This window comes from Arvicanthis niloticus (assembly GCF_011762505.2).
Source record: "Arvicanthis niloticus isolate mArvNil1 chromosome Y unlocalized genomic scaffold, mArvNil1.pat.X SUPER_Y_unloc_7, whole genome shotgun sequence".
In the NCBI taxonomy this organism is placed as follows: domain Eukaryota; kingdom Metazoa; phylum Chordata; class Mammalia; order Rodentia; family Muridae; genus Arvicanthis; species Arvicanthis niloticus.
In genome coordinates, this window is record NW_023045024.1 from 655 (window position 1) to 14,081 (window position 13,427).

At 40.8% G+C, this 13,427-nt stretch overlaps 1 long non-coding RNA gene across 15 annotated transcripts; it reads right to left on the bottom strand.

The window, feature by feature from the left end:
* Positions 1-5,653: 5,653 nt before the first annotated feature.
* Positions 5,654-12,647, bottom strand: LOC143433854 (uncharacterized). Of its 15 annotated transcripts, none has more exons than XR_013070175.1 (10): positions 12,373-12,647; positions 11,590-11,696; positions 11,348-11,441; positions 10,534-11,098; positions 9,525-9,609; positions 9,253-9,368; positions 8,835-8,909; positions 7,936-8,181; positions 7,251-7,455; positions 5,654-5,884 (listed from the first exon to the last, which is right to left on the bottom strand). It is a non-coding gene; the product is annotated as an uncharacterized LOC143433854 (long non-coding RNA). The 15 variants fall into 15 exon arrangements; XR_013070172.1 differs by having other exon boundaries at positions 8,835-8,970; XR_013070173.1 differs by lacking the exon at positions 8,835-8,909 and having other exon boundaries at positions 10,534-10,802; positions 10,967-11,098; positions 12,373-12,645.
* Between the last annotated feature and the right edge of the window lie 780 nt (positions 12,648-13,427).

A 13,427-nucleotide genomic window follows, 5' to 3' on the forward strand; every position in this document is an offset into this window, starting at 1 on the left:
GGGGAGGGGAAGAGCATGGGCAGGATTATATTCTCATGGCATATAAAACTTAGTATCTTAGGTATATCTAATATAAAGCCAAGATTGGAACCCAATCCTGGTCTAAGTTGATTATAAAGAATAGACATGATGAAGCTGTAGAAGCTAGTATGACAACACGCACATGCATGCAAACACAGAGCACACAGAGGGAATCCATTTGTCCATCTCACTCATTTGCTCCATGAAACTGAACACAGTCAATACTGTCACTATGTACAGAAGATATATACATGTGCATCCTCTATCAATGATATCCGTGTGTGTGTGTGTGTGTGTGTGTGTGTGTGTGTGTGTGTGTGTACAGGCATGTAAATGGCATAGTGCAAGTGTGGAGGTCACAGGACAATATTAGTTTAGATTTAGTTCTATCCTCAATCTTTAGAGTCAGGGTTTCTCTTTTTCTGCTGCTTTAGGATACTGCACACAGCACATACTCCAGGGTATGTGGCACACAAGCTTTTAGTGAGTTCTTATGCCCCTGTCACCCATCTTGTTGTTGGAATCCTGAGATTATAGATTGTGAGGGCCACATCTGGCTTTTTCCATGATTTGTGTGATCTGAACTCAGATCTTGAAGCATGCATGCCTTTGAAACAAGCACTTTTACTTGTTGAATCATCTGCAAGTTATAAAAGCCATCCTCCCTGCTCCTTAATCTTTAAAATTCTAAGTCAAATGTGTCTGTTTTTTCTTCCTTTTTCTTTTTCAGACACCAGTGAGAATCCTGAGCCTGCCTGTTCTGACACTCTGGAATTCTTTCTTATATGAAGGGCTTAGGCATGCCCATCATTTACCTACAGCACAGTAAACTACTGACTCAACTGATGAAACTTCCTGCTCTCTTGTACCCTGACTCCAAAGGGATGGCTTTCTCTATTTCTCCTACCCCTCTCTTCTCTCCTGAAAGCTACCAAAACTTACAGCCTGTCTAATTGTTGAGCTCTTCTTTGCAAAATGATAGCTTATTCTTAAGAATAATAGACCTCCAAATTGTCCCCTCTGTAACAAAAGTGTCTATTTAAATGTGAAACTGAATGTGAGTGTGTTAGAAAAACAAACTCCAAGAAGAATTGCATGGTGTGTGACTATAATGACTTCCACAATCAGGAGGCAGAGACTGGAAGATCACAAGATGGTCAAGGTCATCCTGCACTACATAGTGAATTCCAGGCCAGCTAGAAGTCTATGTAAAAGAAAACCAAACCACAAAAGAATACACACTAAAGTAAGAAATAGCACACACACATGCATGATGGTTGGTTTTGTGTCATCTTTACACAAAGCAGGGTCATCAGAGAGGACAGAGAAACAACTGAGAATATGCCTCCATAAGAATATGCTGTAGGCAGGCCTGTAGAGCATTTTCTTAGTAAGTGATTGATGGAAGGTGGTCCTGGGTTCCATATAAAAGCAGGCTGAACATGTGAGTAAGTCAGTAAGCTGCATCCCTCTATGGCTTCTGCATCAGCTCCTGGCTCCAGGTTCCTGCTGTGTTTGATAACCTGCCCTTACTTCCTTTGATGATGAACAGTGATGTGGAAGTGTAAGCCAAACAAACCTTTCCTTCCCAACTTGCTTTTGGCCATTGTGTTTTTATCACAGCAACATTAACTTCATATGAGACAAAAAGTGAAAAATATCTAAAGAATAATGATCTTATACAGAAATAAATGTAGTGCAGGGCTTAACCTTTCAAAATGCTCACTGATAAAACACACACAGTAAAGTGAAATGCTGCATGTTTTTTCTCGTTTATTGAATGAAGAACTATATGTGCATTGTGAGTGTGGCTTCAGTGTGTGTATGGACGAGTGTGTGTGTATGTCTGTGTGTATGTCTGTGTGTGTTTTTGCAGGTCATGAATCAAGAAAGTGGACCACTAACAGAAGTAGACAAGATTTGAGGAGGATAGAAAGAGAGAGGACAATAAAATATGTGACATTAAAGCAGAAGGTACATTTAGGTGTGAAAGGACACACAATAGAAAAACAGATATGCTGAAAATTTTGGAGTAAATTTAAAAGTTAAAAGTTCTACCCTGTTTCAGGTAGAAGAAACACACACACACACACACACACACACACACACACACACACACACACACACATTTTATTTGAAGAAGTCACATAGTCCAGAGAATGTGGCACAGCAAATGTTGAAATTAACCAGCTGTCCACCTTGAATTTCTATGTATAGATAAATTATTCTTTAGGACTTTAAGGGAATTAACACACAAAATACAAAGAAAAACTGGTTTGTTAACATGACACATAGTTTTCATCAGGACAAAAGGAAGTTCTTAAAAGAGAGACAAGTCTACAGAGGGAAAAGAGAAATATTGGAAGACAGTACAACATAAAGACTGAAGAAAATGCATTAACAATGTACAAATTTTATTTGCTCTTTATATCAATCTGTGTGTTGTTTGGAGCAAGAATGTATATACTGTAGTGCTGTGTGGTGTAGTGTGGTGTGCATGGGTGTGCTATAGTGTGATGCAGTGTGCTGTAATGTGTTGCAGTGATATGCTCTGGTGTGTTGTGGTGCATTCTGGTGCGCTATGGTGTGTGGTGATGTGCTATGGTCTGGTGTGATTATATGTGGTGGTGTGGTATGATGTGATATTGTTCTCTAAACATACAGATTATATGAATTGGAGACTTTACTATTACATGGGTTGTTGGAGACTGGTTCTAATGCTTAATTCAACTTGGAAATGTGTGTCCAAAATTTAAAGGTCTTTGTTCCCAATGGGGTTTTGGTTGATCAATAAAGATGCCAGGGTTCAATAACTGTGCAAAGAGAGATGGGTCAGGACCACAGAGTTGCAAATGCTAGGCATCAGGAGGGAGGAGAAAGGAATCACAAGGACATGGGGGTGAATGATGGATGGACATAGGAGGTTCAGTAGATAAGGCCAAAGAGCCATATGAAATTTCTGGTAAGTGGCCACTGGCCACTTCCTTGATTGGACATGGAGTAGCAAGGGTAGATTTATGAGTGCATTTAGAAATTGCCTTTGAGGTAGCCAAGGCAATTACAATTTAACTAGTGTGTGTTTGTGTGTGTGTGTGTGTGTGTGTGTGTGTGTGTGTGTGTGTGTGTGTTTGTGTTCAATATGAAGATCCCAAAGATTTCCTGGGCAAGTAGTTAGAAGTACTTCCCATGTGGAGAATAAAGGGGTGTATTAAGAACTCAACTTTACACGGGAAGATTGTGAAGGAACAATATTAAGAATGACACCAGAAAGAGCTAGACATGCAGCACACACCACATGTGAGGACCACTAATTTAGCAACTACCCTTGAGTTCATGGACACCTGCTGTAAAAGAATTACTCCAGAGAGTCTTTGTCCCTCCTTCTTTTTGAGTTGGCACAGTGTTTTTGTACATGGAATCACACTTAACCTCAAAAGACTGCTGATGAACATGAGACAGGATATGAATAACCTGTTAATTAGGATAGGATGGTAGAAGAGAAAAAGCCTGCCCAGAGCAAACACACATTCTATACATGCATTCAGGTCAGGAATCTCCACAGCACACTGCATTCTTCTCAATGAGCTCATGCTTCTGGGATACAGAGATCAAACCTTTCTCTGTCACACTGGAAGGTAACACACAGGAAATAAACATGGAGTAGAGGAAACCAGGAGGAGAAAGCAGCTAAATCCCAGAGGATGGAATGATGGTGGATTGTCTGGCCAGACTACTTCAGTAGCAGGAATACAGGATCCCTTTCTTCTTCCTAGTTGATAACCCTGAACACACCCAGCAATGCCAGGGAATATATATACAAAGTGGAAGTGTGAGCTTGTCCATTTACCATTACATTTCCAGGAGCCCCGCCTTTCCATGTACTATACAAAGACACAGAGTGAAATGTTCAGACTCAGGAAATACTCCAGAGGCATCAGATGAAGACACCATGAATTCCACTGGCCAATACTGGGTCAAACTGAGCTTCAAACTATAGAATGGCAATATGAGTGGGTAACAGTGTGAGAAAACATGGGTATTCTGAGACATAGGGATATAAATCAATATGGAGAATAAAGAAGCAATGTACTAAACACCAGATCACCTTTGAAGAAGTAGCAATAGAATTTTAACACTGAAAAGATATCATCACAGCTATAAGTGATTTAACTAACTTATTAGTCCCTTCCAGATCCCACAGGAGTCATTTAGGCCTCAACATTATGACAATAGGCAAGCAATGCAGGGGTAGAAAGTTGTATACCACATGTCCTTCTAACATATGCTGGCATCTGACTGTGAATGTCATGAGGTCATAATTTAACCCTTAATGACCTACACAGAGAAAAAATGTCCCTTGTCTCCAAAGCACTAAATTTCCAGTCAGTCAATCACTTTTTGCAGACCCAGCTTTTTTTACTGGAGTCCCTGTTCCCACACACACTTCTTCTACAGAAGGTATTTGTGCTGCTTAATATACTTTGTCATACAACCTCTACTCCAAGATACATGTGTTTTTTCCAACATCATCAATTTCCTATAATACAAATAAAGAAATGTTAAAATTGAGATATAAAGGTTACAACATTTCTTTACTATACAAACTGTGACCCAGCCATAAAAAGCAAACCACTTTTTCTTTTCCAGTAAAAGAAAGGGTATGGTTCAATGATAAATTAACTTTGAATATAGCGCAACTAAATTTACCTATCACTCAGTCAGAAAGTTTTATTTAGAGTTCTGGTTATATCTCCACTAACAAAATACTTAACCCCTAAAGCAGCAGTCATTTCTAGCAACTCTTGTAAGTACAGCAAAGCAACGGAAACACTGATTTAAAAAATGATGCAAAAGACATTCTGGATTGTAGAACAACATATCCCAGAAAGAATATAAACAAAATTTTGTGATTTTATATGTACACACTCCAAGGATTCTGTCAGTATCCAAAGTATTTTTATGGCTGTATTAGCAATGGAGTTTTGGGAGATATATTCCCAAGGGCCACATATTAATAGACTCAAGGAACAGATTAAATTGAAATAGTGGAGTAAATGCTTGGTTTAAAGAACTTTCTACAACGAACTTCATATTTATGTATGAAAAGTTATATAACCTTATATGAAAATATCATGAAGTATCTTTCTACACATACTAAATGTATTCCTTGAGAGGGAAAATTAAAATATCTAAAGTATATTAGGTTAAGTTCACAAGACCATCATAGATATTTTGATCATGCATCCATTTACAGAATTAAATGTGTATACAAAATGTATTTTCCATTATACATCATAAAGAAATGAGTTGGTGACAACTATTCTTTGCATCACATTGTCAACTTACCTTATCCACGAGTATGTTCTTGGTATGCCAGTAAAAGAAATATGTTCATTCACTCCTCATTCAATCACCCACAGATTTACTTAGAAGAAGGTGCATAAGTGTGAAACATGTTACATGTATTTTTTTCTTTCAAACATTCCAAGCATGGAATAGTAGCCTGAGATTGAAGAGTAATTTACTGGGCTTTAGTTATCTATACAGACCACTTGAATTAAGTCCACAAATTAGCACATCAAATAACAAAACCAGACATAAAGCAGGTTGAAATCAGTAAACATTTCAGATATGTGTTTTAAAATGATTTAATTTCTATAGAAAAAGTGTAATCACAATATAATGTGACAGAAATTGCCAAAGGGATGATGTAGTGATTGCAGTAAGGTTGCATGCAGCAGCAGGTTTGTGTTCAACCATCCATGTCTGGGCAGTAAGGTTGGGACCACTCCACTGATGCTGAAAGCTCTGAAGATGATGAATGGTATTTCAGCCTCTTTCTGCTCCTCTGGAGATCTCATACCTGAGGGAAGGAATGCTATATCGATAAGTAGGAGAATGATCAAGGCCTCTTTGTCCGCATTGTGTAAGTGTTACATATTTTGAGCAAAGTGGGAAAGCTGCTTGGTCAGAAGGTAAAACCAGAGTTTGCACAGAGGATAAAGATATCACTACAGAGACCCCATCTAATGAGAAAGGATTGTGTGAAGTTTCCTTAGCCAGAGGTGGAGTTTGAAGATCCCATTCATCAGAAAGAGTATGTGTGAGACAATGTGGGCATTATTGAAGGCCTCATATGCCCTGAATGCCCTCAAGACTAGTCAGAGATGTATGACCAGGGATGAGTGGGTCAGAGGAGAGTAGTCTGAATCTTGTCGAGGGGTATGGGAAAGAAGTGAAACCCCCAAAACCATGGAGAAAATACACGATCCCTAGGATCAGCGCTGAAATATTTGAGGGTTTCTTGGGAAGAGAGTGGAAATCTGTGACCATTTTATAGAGGTAAACTAGCATGTTTGGTTGGGTAGATTTTGAAATTTGCATACTCCTCCTCAGAGACATGGGTTCCTTGTAGAGAATGTGGTGCTAGGTCAGGCAGCAGTCTGAGCATCCATCAGAAAACCTGGCTGACAGTCCCACACTGGTTCTCCTTCTTAAGCATATGTTCAGCTGCTAGGTCTAGGTATGAAATGTGGGGAACACATCATTTTGGTTTCTGCCTTGAGGCAGTGAGCTTCTGTTCTGGGCTGCACTTGCTAAGCTTGGGCTCTGGAACTTACAGCCTGGGAGGTCTGGAGGTCCCTTTGGGTGGATGGAAATAATATAGGTCCTAAAGATAGGGTGGGGAATGTCTGAGGACCCTGCACCAGAGGAGGACAATGTGATGTCCTCCTTGGTTAGAAAGGCATATTTGAAGATGGCCTGGGGAAAATGAAATCTGAGACCCACTGGAAAATCAGAGGCAGGACTTTGGAAGGATCTGAGGCCCAATTATGTACTTAGTGAGTACACTCCCACAGGAAAACAGTTTGAAGTTCTGAGAACCCTTTGGATACTGGTGGAGTGTAGTTCTCTATTAGAACAGGCAGCATGGAATCCTTTGGTGAGAAGAGGAATATTTCAGGTATAATTAGGGAGAGGAAATAGTCTAGAAGCCAATTCAGTAATAGAGGGTACTAAGAGAACTTTGGGTAAGGGGAGATATATCTAATCTCCCTGTGTGCAGAGGAGGAATTGTTTCTGCCCCTCTGGGGACATGTGATAGATCCAAGATGCTCTAAAGTAGAAAGATGAGATTGGAGGTCCCCAGGATTGTATGGAAGAGGTTCAGCCTTCTTACTCTTTATGTCTGGAGCACTATTGAGCAGAAGTTGAAGGTTGATTGATACCTTGAGAATTAAAGAATGTTCCTTTATTAGCTCCAAACTTGAAATCACAATCTCGAATTCATACCATCCGATAGTTGGTGCTAGGCATGACAGATGTCTTAGAAGTCTTCTAAGAACCTGGAATGCAGTAGCCTCATATTCAGTGTCTTCCTCAAATATATGTCCATCCACGCATTTCTCTGCATGGAGGACAGACTGTCTGGGTCTGTGGGACCAAAACAAAGAAAGTAGTCTCATTTACCCTTGCCTTGATATTCTTTTCAAGGGGACCTCCCTCCACAGTTCTCTTAGATCTCTTAGGTCAGAACAGTGCTTCCCAGACCTCTGAAATTAGAAGTTGTGTGTAAGAGATGCACTGGGAAGAGGGTGACTCTGTGGTGTTTCCTCAATCACACAGGCCAGGTCTGGAGCACTGCCTCTTATGAATGTCTAAATCTTCCTGTGTAGAATGGGGGAGGAGCTTGGTCAGCTTTGCTTGGAAGTAGCACTGTTGTGCCCTTCCTCTACGAGGTAATGTGCCAGATTTCATGGGAATAAGAGTGTCACAGCACCCTAGTCATAAGTGGGATTTCTGAGAAACTCTGTGAAAAGTGAAATTCTATACCTATTTGTCACAGAGGTAAAATCTCTTTCTATTTTCAATAAAATAATAAAGACCATTTCTCATTGGAGAAAATGTAAATACCTTGTGGACCACAGGAAATTTCAGTATTGCTCGATTACTTTCCAATTATTTTTCAGTATTTAGAGTGTCCATATATTTTGTGTGCTGTGGGAAAGTCCAGGCTGCAGTTGTTTCAATATTCCAACAGGTTGAATGGTTATCTTTAGGCTATGAAACTTTTGGTCAGAGGAAATAAGTCCAAGGCCTCTTTCTTCAGTGGAGGAATGTCTCAGAATATATGTAGTAGGAATAAGCTTGGAAGATATCCTAGACAGTTGGGATATAGCCAGCACACAAAGTCAGTAAAACAAGATCAATTGACACCTTTCAAAAGAGGGTGGGCATGAGTCCACCTTGGGCTAAACGATTTCAAGAACTGTGGGCATTAGGAGAAAATGTTGTTGCCCCCTAGACAGAAGGGTAAGAGTAAATATTTATGAGCAGGCATGGAGTGTCTGAGGCTCCTCATTATAGGCAGAGAGAAAGGCACCAAAGATTCACTATGAAAGGATGACATTTACAGACCACTTGGACAGAGAGTGTGCATTTGCGGACTACTGTAACAAAAGTAGTTATTCTGATGTCCCTTTCAGATGAGAGGTGTTGGATGTGAGATACAGTTAAGTGGAATTTTTGTGCCCTCCTTCATCAGAAATGAAGTTGAAATCCTTCTAATTATTGTGGACCTTTTTGACTCAAAGTGGACTTTGAGACCTTGGGCAGGGAGAGATTATCTCATGCCCTGTCCATCCTGTAAGATAGATATTGGACCCTCTTATATGCAGAGGGTGCATTTGATATATAATGGACAGAATTTGATTGTCTAAAGCAATGATGTTCAGAAGTAGAAGATTAAAGCACACTTAGAGTCTGCTTAAAGTCCCAAACCTTTTTAAGGATGAAAAAATGTCCTAGCCTACCTTGAGCAGGGATGGTAGGACTGCTTCACAGTTTAGAAGATTTGCATCCTCAGTTACACTGTGGTAGGCAGCAATCTAAGAATTATTCATCAGTCATGATTGTCAGTCTCTAAGTCCTCCTGAAGTTTGTCATCAGCTACATGGGTAAGTGCATGAAGGATGGTATGAAAAACAGAAGACTGAAGTGTCAGGCTCTGTTAACACAGGGCAGAATTAAATGATGCCCCTGTGGTCACACAGGTATTTTCTTAGTGGCCATGGTTAGAGGGAAATGATCTAAAGTTCATCATCAGAGGGTTATGTTTGAGGCCCATATATAGGTGGGGGATGCTTTGAGGACCCTTTGATCTTGGTCCCCTTAGGCACAATGAAAATCCTGAGATCCCAGTAGTGAACTCCAGTCATTTTTATTACAGACCTTGGACAGAAGGGGAAGGTTTAGGGTAGTATTTGTAAGAGCAGAAAGGCCTGAAGGCCACCCATTCCAAGTCAAGTGCTGATGACCCTTCATCCAAAGGAGATGGTATGTGATGCCTGGAAAATAGATGCAATTTGAGTAGTCTGTATTCATAAATGGAACATCTGGAGTCATCCAGAACTGCTTTGCTTAGAAAGAAAGTGCCTGGCCATGTTTAAACAAATAGCAAGCTCTAATCCTCTCACTGTGCAGAAGGGAGAAATTTAGCTTACCTTGGGTAGTGGGAGAACAGTATGGTACTGCATCTTTTGTGTCCAAAGAGTCTTCCCAGCTTTCATTATCCATATATTGTACATCCTGTTGGGAAGAGTACAAGAAACAATCAGCAAGCTCTTTCTTCAGGATGAGAAGTGGTCTGAAATCTGATACTCCCTCAAAGTGGTATTGGTCTGTGCATATCCTTAAATGAGAGACAGGAACATTGCATTTCTGACAACCACCTATAGATCGCATATCTGTTAGTTTTCACTTTCCATTTTCTACCCTCTGTCATACACCCAGAAACTTGTGGGGTCCCACTCTGAGGTTGCAATTGTGTTTGCCTGGCAATTTGGTCAGAGAGATTGGCACTAATGTAAGACGTGTTTAAAGTCAAGTGTAAGGTGCCCTTGGAATGAAGCTATGAACTAGGGTGTCCCATAGCTAGAGGCTACATCTGAATTTCCTGTGACTACAGATGGAATGAATGAGACCCACTTGGCCATAGGAGACAAACCTGTGGTCTCTGTCATCATTGTTTCATGAGAAATACACCCTTGTCCAGGAACTGGATGTCTATAGTCCTTGTTGTTGAAGGAGGAAATCATAGCCTCCTTTTACACTACACTGGACTGCATGTGAGTGGATTTGATTCTGGTTTCTACAGAAGGGATGGCATAAGCCTTACTCTACCTGGGGCCTCTTTAGCCAGAAGACAAATGACTTAGGCCTGCTTTCAAAGAAACAGAAAGTTTGAGGGTGTTTCCTCTAAATGAGTACTTTAGTCCACCTTGGACAAATGGGGAAGGTCTGCAGTAGGTTTAGTTGTAGGAGGGAGGTCTGACATTCTCTTCAGTAAAGTAAAAAAACTGAGGTAATTTGGGAAGAAAGAAAGTGCTCGGGCCTTTATGAGAAAGAGAAAACTTTGAGACCTGGTTGTGCAAAGGTATGGATGGGTTAGAAAGCCCTAGGAGAGGGGTAAGTACCATGCAGCATCCTGATAGACATGAATGACCCTGTTACCTTATTCAGTAAAGGAAGGTCCCAGCACTGCTCTTCAGCTTCTAACTCTTCTTTAGTTGGTAGAGGTTCCACAACTTGTGTTTGGTCTGGGGTAGTTCAGGCAACAAGACAATCCTTTTTCAAACAGCCTGGATGCCTGTCCCTGGCTGGGTTGCCTCCTTCAGTTTGTCTTAACATGTCCATGTATGGGCAACAGCAATGTGATTAGGCTATGGAGCATAAAATAGGATCCAGCCAATAATTCTCCACATAGGTCCTGGGACCTCAAACTAGAGTGAAACAATATATTTCCTTAGCCACCATGGTGAAAGGTGAAAGGCTTGGATCTCTCTTATTATAGTGTATACATTGGAGGTAGTTCAAAGACATAAGAGAATTCTTGAAGATACAAGGCACGATACACAATTATTCAAAAGAGCATATCTAATGTCACCTTTGGAAAAAAGGAACGTGGGAGCTTCCTTTGGTCAAAGACAGTGGCTCACATCCTCCCTTGCAGAAGTGGACAAGATCCAAGGCCACATTGTTGATGAAGGGAAGGGCAGAGGCCGAGTTCTCTCAGGAACTTCAAAAAACAAGGAGTGTGAAAGTAACTGGGCAACAGAGGAGTCTGGGAACCTCTTCCCAGAATGAGAAGTTCTAAGACAACCTTCAGCGAAGGAGAAATCCTGAATGTCTTGGTTCATAAGCTAGAGGTCCCCAGTCCTATTTTGTAGAACAGAAATATCCAGTTCACCCATGGTCAGCAGGGGAAGGTTCTAGACTACATTGTGCACTGGAGGAATGTTCTGATTGCCTCACCCCAGATGCATACCCTATGTGAAATCTGTGAGAGTCCAGGCAATGATCACCTCAATCTTCCAACAAGCATTGATGTTTCCCCAAATCTGTGTTCAAACTGCACACATCTGCAAATAATTGATAGGCATCATGCATTTTTTAATTTAGAATATTTTGTTGGATATTTTACTTACAAAACAGATGTCATGCCCTCTCCCCATTTCCCCTCCCTAAAACCCCCTATCCCATTCCCCCTCCTCTGTTTTGCTTTTATACCATTTTAATTACATGCGACTATAAGGTCAGTTCTGCATTTTTGATGACCAATTTTGAGGCACAAGGTATGAAAGCCGATTTCATCTTTATATCTTCTATCCCATGATCTGAAAGCAGAGAAATGTGAGGTACCATTGTTTGCAAATGTGTTGTAAAGATATCTTGGACAGAGCGGTTAGCTTTAAAGAAAACTTCGTTAATGGGGTGTTTGTGAGGCATGGGTTGAAGAGAAGGTCTGGTGGTTCTTTAGTTGCACAGGTGGACATGAAGTCCCCTGGTGTAGAGGATGAAGGTTTGAAACAGCCTTTTTACACAGGGGCTAGTTTTGAGAGCCCTTTTGAATAGATTTTGATTTCCCAGGGCCCCCTTTGCAGAAATTGAAGGTCTAAAATCTATTTGGCAGGTGGAGGTCAACAATAGGCCCAAAATCCTACTGGGAAGACAGACAGGGAATGTTAGATGCTCTTTTATGTAGAATGAGTGGTATAAAGCTCCCTTGATCTGACAGCCCTTTAAGGAGAAAAGACTCAAAGCAACTTTATAGGAATAGGAATTTGTAAGGAACACGTAAGGCATAATAGGTGTTTTAAGGGCCCATTTGGCAAATGGGGTCTAGGGCAATGTTAGTCCTAGGAGAGTTCTGCCATTTTGTTCACTGTAGTGAGAAGGAGTAAGTTAACATTAACCCTGAGGCCCTGTTGAAAAAGGAGAACAGAATCTTCTTCAGGCAGAGTGAAGGTGCCATATACACTTCTGTCAATTGTAAAGGCCATTATACAGTACCTTATACAGTGGAGAAATTTTCTGGCAGCAATTATACGTTTCCAATTCAGAGTTTTGTATCTGTATCGCTTGTGTTCATTCTGGGAGAGAGCAGGCAGAAACTCATTTCTTTTTCCCAAGGGTTTGGATGACTGTTGCTGGCTAGGTTACATCTAGTTTGTTCAGCTGTCCAGATCTAGGCAGAAATGTTGGAAGTTATTACGTTTCTGTGGACTTGCCTTGTGTCAGATGGCACAGGTTCTAGGCTCTGATTCTAAACTTGGACTATTGGACCTCAAATCAGAGTGGACTAGGGTCCCTTGTTTACAGAAATAGTCACCTTTGGAACTATGCCTGATCAGTTAGTTATAAAAAGTACATTGATCTTTTGTGAAAAGGTCATGGGTCTCACTTTGAGATAGAAAATATGTTGGGAGGATAGGGAAGAGCAGAAAGGTCACATAATCACTCAGGCAATAGGTTACCATGGGAATTGAAAGAAGGTGCAGAAAATACCTTATCAAGTGCAAATGTCCTCACAGTCCAGAATACCCATGTGTTCTGGGACTCTGAGGCGTGCTTCCCAGGAAACAGAGAAATTTTTTTCTTACAAATTGGTTGGTAATCTCTGGCTCCAAGTTCTCCACAAGGTGTTCAACAGCAGCACAGGCAGGGGCAGCAAAGATGGACCTGCTCCATTTCAAGTGTCAATCTTAAAGATAGAAGTTAGATCTGGGCTCAGATTTTTACTGTCAGGTTCAAGGATATCATTTTATGTCCCAGGATGTCCATTCAGAGTGATCTGCCATCCCTTCAGTCACTTGGGGATGACTTGTCATCCAGATCAGAAGGGAAACATTAAGACCTCCTAGAGAAATAGCACTGAGAATTCTATGACTAGAAGTGGATTCTCTGAGGAAACCATTGTCAGGGGATGCTTGGTCAAAATATTATGGGAATTTTTATATTCTGATCATCGCTCCTGTCACAAGGATATCAGGACCTCCTTTCTTCCCTCGGGTACTCACTCCTTCTACCTTTGATTAAGGGGGCATCATATTTTCCTACTGAAGCAA